At 44.9% G+C, this 7333-nt stretch overlaps 1 non-coding gene across 1 annotated transcript; it reads right to left on the reverse strand.

Annotated features, from left to right (window-relative positions):
- Positions 1–1534: 1534 nt before the first annotated feature.
- Positions 1535–1668, reverse strand: LOC115872788. Its single transcript, XR_004048034.1, has one exon. It is a non-coding gene; the product is annotated as a U11 spliceosomal RNA (small nuclear RNA).
- Between the last annotated feature and the right edge of the window lie 5665 nt (positions 1669–7333).

Below are 7333 nucleotides of genomic sequence, written 5' to 3' on the forward strand. Positions count from 1 at the left end.
GAGGGACATGCATGGGTTGGGAAAATAATTGTAAAAACAGAATACCGTCCAGTTGTGCATCATCCTCACAAATGTTTCTATGCTTAAACCCATTGTTGCAGCCAGGTGTCAATCTATCTCCTTTAGCAACCTTCTTCGCCTCTATGATCTCCTTTGCTAGGGACTGGTCTCTCCTGACAACATGTCCAAAGTATGTAAGATGAAGTCTTGCCATTCTTGCCTCTAAGAAGCACTCTGGTCATACTTCTTCCAAGATAAATTGGTTTGTCCTTTTAGCAGTCCATGTACTTTGTCTTTTTCAGCACCACAATTGGAATACTTTTTTGATCTTCTTTATTCAATGTCCAACTTTCACATGCATATGAGGCAATTCTAATCACTAGCAGATTTTTACAGCTGTTTCTCCCAACCTTGAGTGGTGCCACATCAGCAAATGACGATCCCAAAGGTTCCACCCCCACAAGCTTTACCCACCTCACATCATCATGGTCGAATCCCCTCTGAGAAATCAGCTCTTCTCAGTCACATTTTTTGGTTCCCTCTGACCTGAGGGCCCATCCTCCAGTGCTATCCCTGACAATATTCTGCTTCCATTCACCCAGGACTCCTGAAATTGTCTGTTCTGTCTGGAAGGCAGCTCCGCTGACTCCTGTTCACTTTGGGTGACCCTACTGGCATTCAAAATGTACCACCATGGTACAACAAACTGACAGACAACTGGTGGAAAACCAGGGTACCCACAGGTAAAAACCAATTTGTTTAAACTTGAATTTTTCTAATGTGTGCAACTAGTTGGCTTCTTACTGCTTCAAGAGAGATTTGAAGGAAAGAACTGTACAGAAAATCAGACACACTAATGGACCTTGTGAACATCAGCCTCCACAATGCTGAGACCAGAACTAGATGGTGTCAGTGTCCAGCTACTACCAACTACTTTGAAAAGGGTCACGTTAGAAAGTCTAGGGTAGAGTGGGGTGGGGCACGCAGGACAAAAATACAAAATCACAGAAACAAAACAGGTTTACTAATTAAAATAGACTTGGTGGCTCCTTTGCCACCTTCCCTAGAACTGAATTTACACCTGTGGCACAATTTTCAGCCAAAAAAATAACGTGGTGGGTTACTGTTGGCCTGCTAATCACAAAGTCAGCACTTTGGAACCACCACCAGCTTTATCGGGCGAGATGAGACTTTCTTTCTTACTGCTGGAAAAAGTTATCGTTTTGAAAACTTACAGGAACAAGTCCAGTAAGTCTCATAGAGTTTTTACAAATCAGAAATTACTCAGTGGAGTCTGGTTTTTGCTCTTTCTAATACAGGATATGTTCACTGTCGAAACAAAAACTTTCAAAATATTAAAAAGCCTGCTTTTTTCCCCTTAAGTATAGAAAAAAAAAGCTGTATTGTCTGAACAGAAAGAGTTCAGACTTCCATTATATAGCAAACACTAAAGGGAGAAGAAAAGAAAGCACGTAACTGTAACAGGACAAGTTGCCACCAGAACACGCAAAGCTTCTGTATTTCTTCACTAATACAGGGCGCCAGGACCAACGATCACTAGCAGCCCAGGTAACAAAAATTACGCTTCCGAAATCTCTTGATGTCGATTCCGCACGTAGAGCAATAGAGATGCCCTACGTGTGCCACTTAACGACAGAAGCCCTTTTTTAAAGCAGGTGCTTGCTGACCGCCGAGTGGCAATGATAGCGAATCTATCTTAAGATTAAGGTGGGGGAGAGAAATATCCCATGCGATTTCGTATTTCATAGTCCTAAATCTAAAACGGAATTACAAGCTCTTATGCGTCGATTATGAAGAGTAGAATCTAGGATTTATCCGTTCGATTTGTATTTAGAAGCAAAGACATAAACATGAGCTGATATGTAAATTAGCGCACTGCTTGCTGGGAAGAAGAGGGCGGGCTCCGAGGGAGTGACGGGGAAGCGTGGTCGCGGACGTACCAGTGACGTGCGGCTCGGCTGCAGTTGGGGAATCTCTTTGTCACCCGCCAAAGAACCAGCTGCCGGGCCACCAGAAGAGCAGTTTCTGCGGGGCAACCCAGGCCTCATTTGCATGGAGCCTTTCACCCAGCGCCTCCTGGGCGCCTGGCACCCTCCTAGGTGCTGTGTCTATCAAACTGGGGAAAACACAAATCCCAATTTATTAAAACTGAAAACACACAGATTTGTGTTACCCCCAGCCACCCACCTGGGAGGGGTCTCGGCAGACGTGCACGGGAAGGGGCAAGGCATCACTTGAAGGAAAGGCAGGGAGCAACCTTGCTGCCACTTCCACAAGGGATAAACAAACTATATTTGAGGGGCGTTCAAAACGTTCCTGGGTAATGGGATTTTCCCATCATTTTTTGAAGCCCCCTTGTCTTAGATGGCCTGCTGTATCAGTATTTTTAAAACGTTGGGTAAAAGTTGAGTGATGAAGAGCTGCAGTAAAGTGACCGTTGATGTGGAGGGGAGCAATAATACTGGGTTTCGAGTGACTAAGTTAGATTCATCAACGTTTATCGGAACAATGTAACAAGCGACAAGTGAAGAGGGTAGAGCATGATGCTGTCAATATAATGACACACACAACCCAGTGCTATGTATTTTCTATGGCTACAATAGACACTTTTTTTTTTTTAATTGTAAGGACACAGTGATTCCCTCTGGAAAGGAGGGCGATCAGGATTGGAGGCCTTGACTATGCAGAACCTATTTAGATCTACTGTCGTGTTCTGATATTTTAAAAGAATGGGTTGTTTTATTTCTGTGATTAAAAACATTTAAAAATATAATCCTGGCCATGCATATTTTCTCCATATACTATTCTTTAAAATTTAAGTTTCTTGCAGTATAATTTGCATGCAGTGAGTTCACCTTTTCGATCACAGTGACTAGGAGTCCTAGTGGGTGGGGTTGCTGAGCCCAATGGCGGTGAGGCTAGTGGAGAAAGTGGTGAAGTGCTTCATGGTTAGCTGACAGGTCTGTCCAAGGGACCCACCAGACCCCCTAAAACTGGTTATACTTTGGATGAAATACTACATTTTTGTTACCGGTGTTTGTTACGTCATTAAATAAACATAGGACGTAAAGAGAAAAAGTGCCAACAACCAGAGGATGATATGCAGTCGTTTATTTCAGCTTTGTGTTAACACCCCAAATTCCCAGGAGTGGGCATTTGATGACTGAATTGTGCAATTCCTGAAAGTGTCTAAAGAGATAACAATACTGTCAGAACAAATACTGTAAGATCAGCCGAAACAGAAAGTTTTTTTTTCTAAATGAGTTACTATGTTCAGAGCAGAGAAGTCGCCTGTTTCTAATGTAGCAAACACAGTGACTGTTGTCTAATTGGCCCACCCAAAGGAACGCAATCCTCCTCCAACAGTGAAAACGTGGTTTAAGATAAATGATGCTTGGATAAAAATGAATACTGCAAGTGAGGATGCCAATCCAGAAGCAATATGGAAATATCTTAAATAACAGTTTTATGGTTTTTGTGTGTGTCAGGCATTATGTGATATTTTTCATTAATATTTTAAAACAAAAAAACCTCTTATAATCTAGTTTTGTGTACCTCTTTTATTGTTCGAATTTAAGTATTAACTATGAAATAATAAACTACCTTTCGGTTTATCTTTTTTTTTTATAAACTCAGAATGGCCAGTAGGGCAGCAAGGTGGTTATTATATTATTTGAGTCCCACCATGGCAGTTGATTTGTCCCTTTCACAGTTATTCCATTCGTGTGCTCAGCAAATACTGCAGGCAGCTGGACTGTATGGCGAAGAGCAGGGCATCGGAAGTGGGAGGAAGACTCATCAACACACCCCAATATGCAGATGACATACTCTGTTGAGTTGCTGACTGTTGCAGTGAGCTGAACCACTGGTTGATGATGAAGAACTATCGCTTTCCGTATGGATTACACATCCAAATAAAATTATCCTCCTGGTTGGACCAAGCCCTCAGGATAAAAGGAGAACATATTGAAATTGTGCGAGTCTACCCTGTCCTGTAAGGTCGAGAGGAGCCGGCATCAGCTTGAGGGCAGTGAGTTTGTCTCCACAACCCGCACCATGAAGCAGTAGTCAGGAAACCAAACGATGTATTTCACGGGGCAAATCTGCTGCACAAGACTTCTTTAAAGTATGCAAAAGAAAAGACGTCACTGTGAGGAGTAGGGTATGCCTGATCCAAGACATGGCATTTCAGTCACCACCGATGCATGTGAAAGCCGAGTCCTGAATAGGGAAAGCAGCGGGATTTATACACTGGCAGTGTGTTGGAAAATGCTGAAAGGACTGCAGACTTCCAGAAGAAGGGGCAGAGCTGCATGGGAAGAATTACAGCCAGAATATCCCTTAGAGGAGATGACCAGACGTCGTCTCACGTATTTTGGACATGTTATCATGAGAGACCAGTTCCTGGAGAAGGGGGCTAGTGAAAAGGTAGAAGCCCCTCAGGGAGATGGACGGGCACCACGAGTATAACGGGGTGCACTCACACGTGAGGATGGCACCAGACTGGGCACTGCTTACAGGGTTGCTGGGAATGGGAATCAGCTCGACACCACCTCATAACAGCCACTCTGTTGTACATTTGTATGGTCTATTTTCCCACTGGAGACTATAAACTCCCTAAGGAGAGTGGTCTCATCCATCAGTATGTACCAGGATCTACACCATGAGCACTCACTCTATACACATTTGTTGAATAGATTAATGTACATTTAAATGGCATCTTAAAAGGGTGGTCAGGAAAAAGGGGGGGAAACGGGTGAAAAAGAATGAGCAGGGATATCAGGCTAGAAAGATCGCTTGGCATCTGTGATGAGTTTTGTGACTACTTGGCTGGCCCCGAACTTTTCATAGTTTGCCAGTTAAGACCCAGCATGACTGAACAAGTAAGGGTGCCTGGTGGTGTGGCGGTTATGTGTTGGCCTGTGAATCGCAAAACCACCAGGAGCTCTGCGGAAAAAAGACAGGGCTTTCTACTCCCATAGACTTAAGTGCTCGGAGGGGAGGGCATTCGCGCGGCAGGCATGTGGGGCGACGTGAGTTCCGTGGGCCACCGACTAGCAGCTGATCCTGGATAATGTACCCAGCACCCAGCTCTACCTTAACAGCAAATTGAATCAGGACGACTGACAAAGCCCTCCAAAGCTTTCTTCCGACTGTGTCTGGTGGTGCTCATTCTGACTGTCTCAGTGCCTGCTGCGTCTGGATCAGCCAATTACAGATGCATGGGATTGCTGCCACCAGCTGAGGTTGGACATCAAGGAAACCCACAACACACCGAAGACTTTTTGTTCCAAAAAATAACTCTGATGTGCTCATGTGCAAAGCATTAAAGTAATGCTGAAACCACACACACACACACACACACACACAAAACCGCAACAAACAAAAGAGTTACGCTCTCTGAAACTAGGAGAACCCTGTTCTTATCCAGTTGCTATGAGTCTCAATCAACTCAATGGCAGCAAATTTGGTTTGCTTAATCTCCTACAAAGTGATCTCAAACGATGTAATCCCTTCTACAATGGGATCAGCCACGAGCAGCCAATCGGTTGTAAAAAGATTAGAGCGGGAAACAACCTTACTAAATCATAGGCCTGATTCACTTGATTGAAGGCGTGTGGCCTGAGTCCAACATGAGTGGATCCTGTAGGGAAGCTTGCCTGCTGTTTTGCTGGGTCTGAATCCTACATCGGTTCATGCTCTGACTTCTAGTTTTTTGGAGCAAGCATTTTCCTGTATTCCTTGTTGATCCTGGTTGTCAAGTCCTTCAGCTATTTGATATAAAATGCCCTCTGTATGTACAGATATATAAGCTTCCTTGGGGTTTTGTTTCTCTAGAGCAGTGATTCTCAACCTGCCTAGTGCCTCGACCCTTTAATACAGTTCCTCATGCTGTGGTGACCCTCAACCATGAAATTATTTTCATTGCTACTTCATAACTGTAAATTTACTAGTCATGAATTGTAATGTAAATATCTGATATGGAGGATGTATTTTTATTGTTACAAATTGAACATAATTAAAGCATAGTGATTAATCACAAAATAATGTGTAATTATATATTGTGAAATATTTATTTCTAATTACAAATAAATGAAATTTTGTCTTGAAGCAGGGTGCAGCATGGGTAACAGTCTTCACACCGGGTACTCATATGTCCGTGTATCTGCATGTGGGCGGACCTGCCTGGAGGCGGATAGAGGAGTGGTGGGTGTCTCAGGTCCTAATACCATCGGAAATACTTGTTTTCTGATGGTTTCAGGCCACCCCTGTGAAAGGGTCATTCGACCCCCAGGTTGAGAACTGCTGCTCTAAAGAAATCATCCTAAAACAGATTGGAATGGTGAGAATTCGGCGGCAGTACAAACGGTGGATTGGGAACCTAGTGACGGTAAGATACAAAGTAAGGTGACCAGATTTAAAACGGGACACCATTGGGGGTGGGGGGTGGGCGGAGCAGTTCTTGATTAAAAATTTGGTCTATATGGACCAAATAGACCATTCCCTAGCTTGTCGTGCATTCTTTCCAAAAATCGGGACTGTTCCGCCAAAAGCGGGACGTCTGGTCACAAGTGGTGGCAATCCAGCAAAGGGGTGTGTGTGCAACTCTTCTGGATTCCTGCTAGCAGTTATTAAAGAGCTGTCACAGCCTTTTACACGTTTGTTTGCGTTGTGTACAGTCTTCTCCATCTTCCGGACACGCACGGAGGTTGGATTGGAGTTGTGCTTAGACGCCTAGAAATGACGAAAAGCATCCGAGCTTTCAGAATGGCTACAAGGCAGGCTCCGACTTCGATGAGTTTCCAATAGAGGTCCCGCCTTTGTTAGCTGGAACTTTACAGCTCACAAGTTTGCTTTAAATCAGTTAGATTTCAGACAGGCTGGCACATTTCCTCACATATGGTAAGCGCTCAATTATGATTACATATTGTCAGTGAAAAGGCACAGCCGATCTTGCCTGTGCGGCTGCTGCTAAACCAGACGGTATCCCTGTGCTGGTATCTGGACAATGGGGCGCCAACCAAAAATGGCTACCTCTGTGGCACCTGAGGGCGACAATTAGCCATCATGCTGGAGATGTGGACAACTGATAGACTCTGGAAGCAACAGCGACGGCAAGCTCTGCAGCGTGGCGGCTGGAAAGCGTGGCGTGGGCGTGTGCTCCCGGCCCGGGAGAAATCAGAGCACGCAAACGCACCGCCGGCGGAGAAGCGCAGGCCCCAGCCCCGGCGGGCAGCACGCGGTGCAGGGAGGACTGCGCCTGCGCAAGCCAGGCGCGCGCCCGCTGGCCGGAAGAGCTGCGCGTTTCCGG

The sequence above is a fragment of the Echinops telfairi genome, unplaced genomic scaffold (assembly GCF_000313985.2).
Source record: "Echinops telfairi isolate 266 unplaced genomic scaffold, ASM31398v2 ScPeMD7_7457;HRSCAF=8495, whole genome shotgun sequence".
NCBI lineage: Eukaryota > Metazoa > Chordata > Mammalia > Afrosoricida > Tenrecidae > Echinops > Echinops telfairi.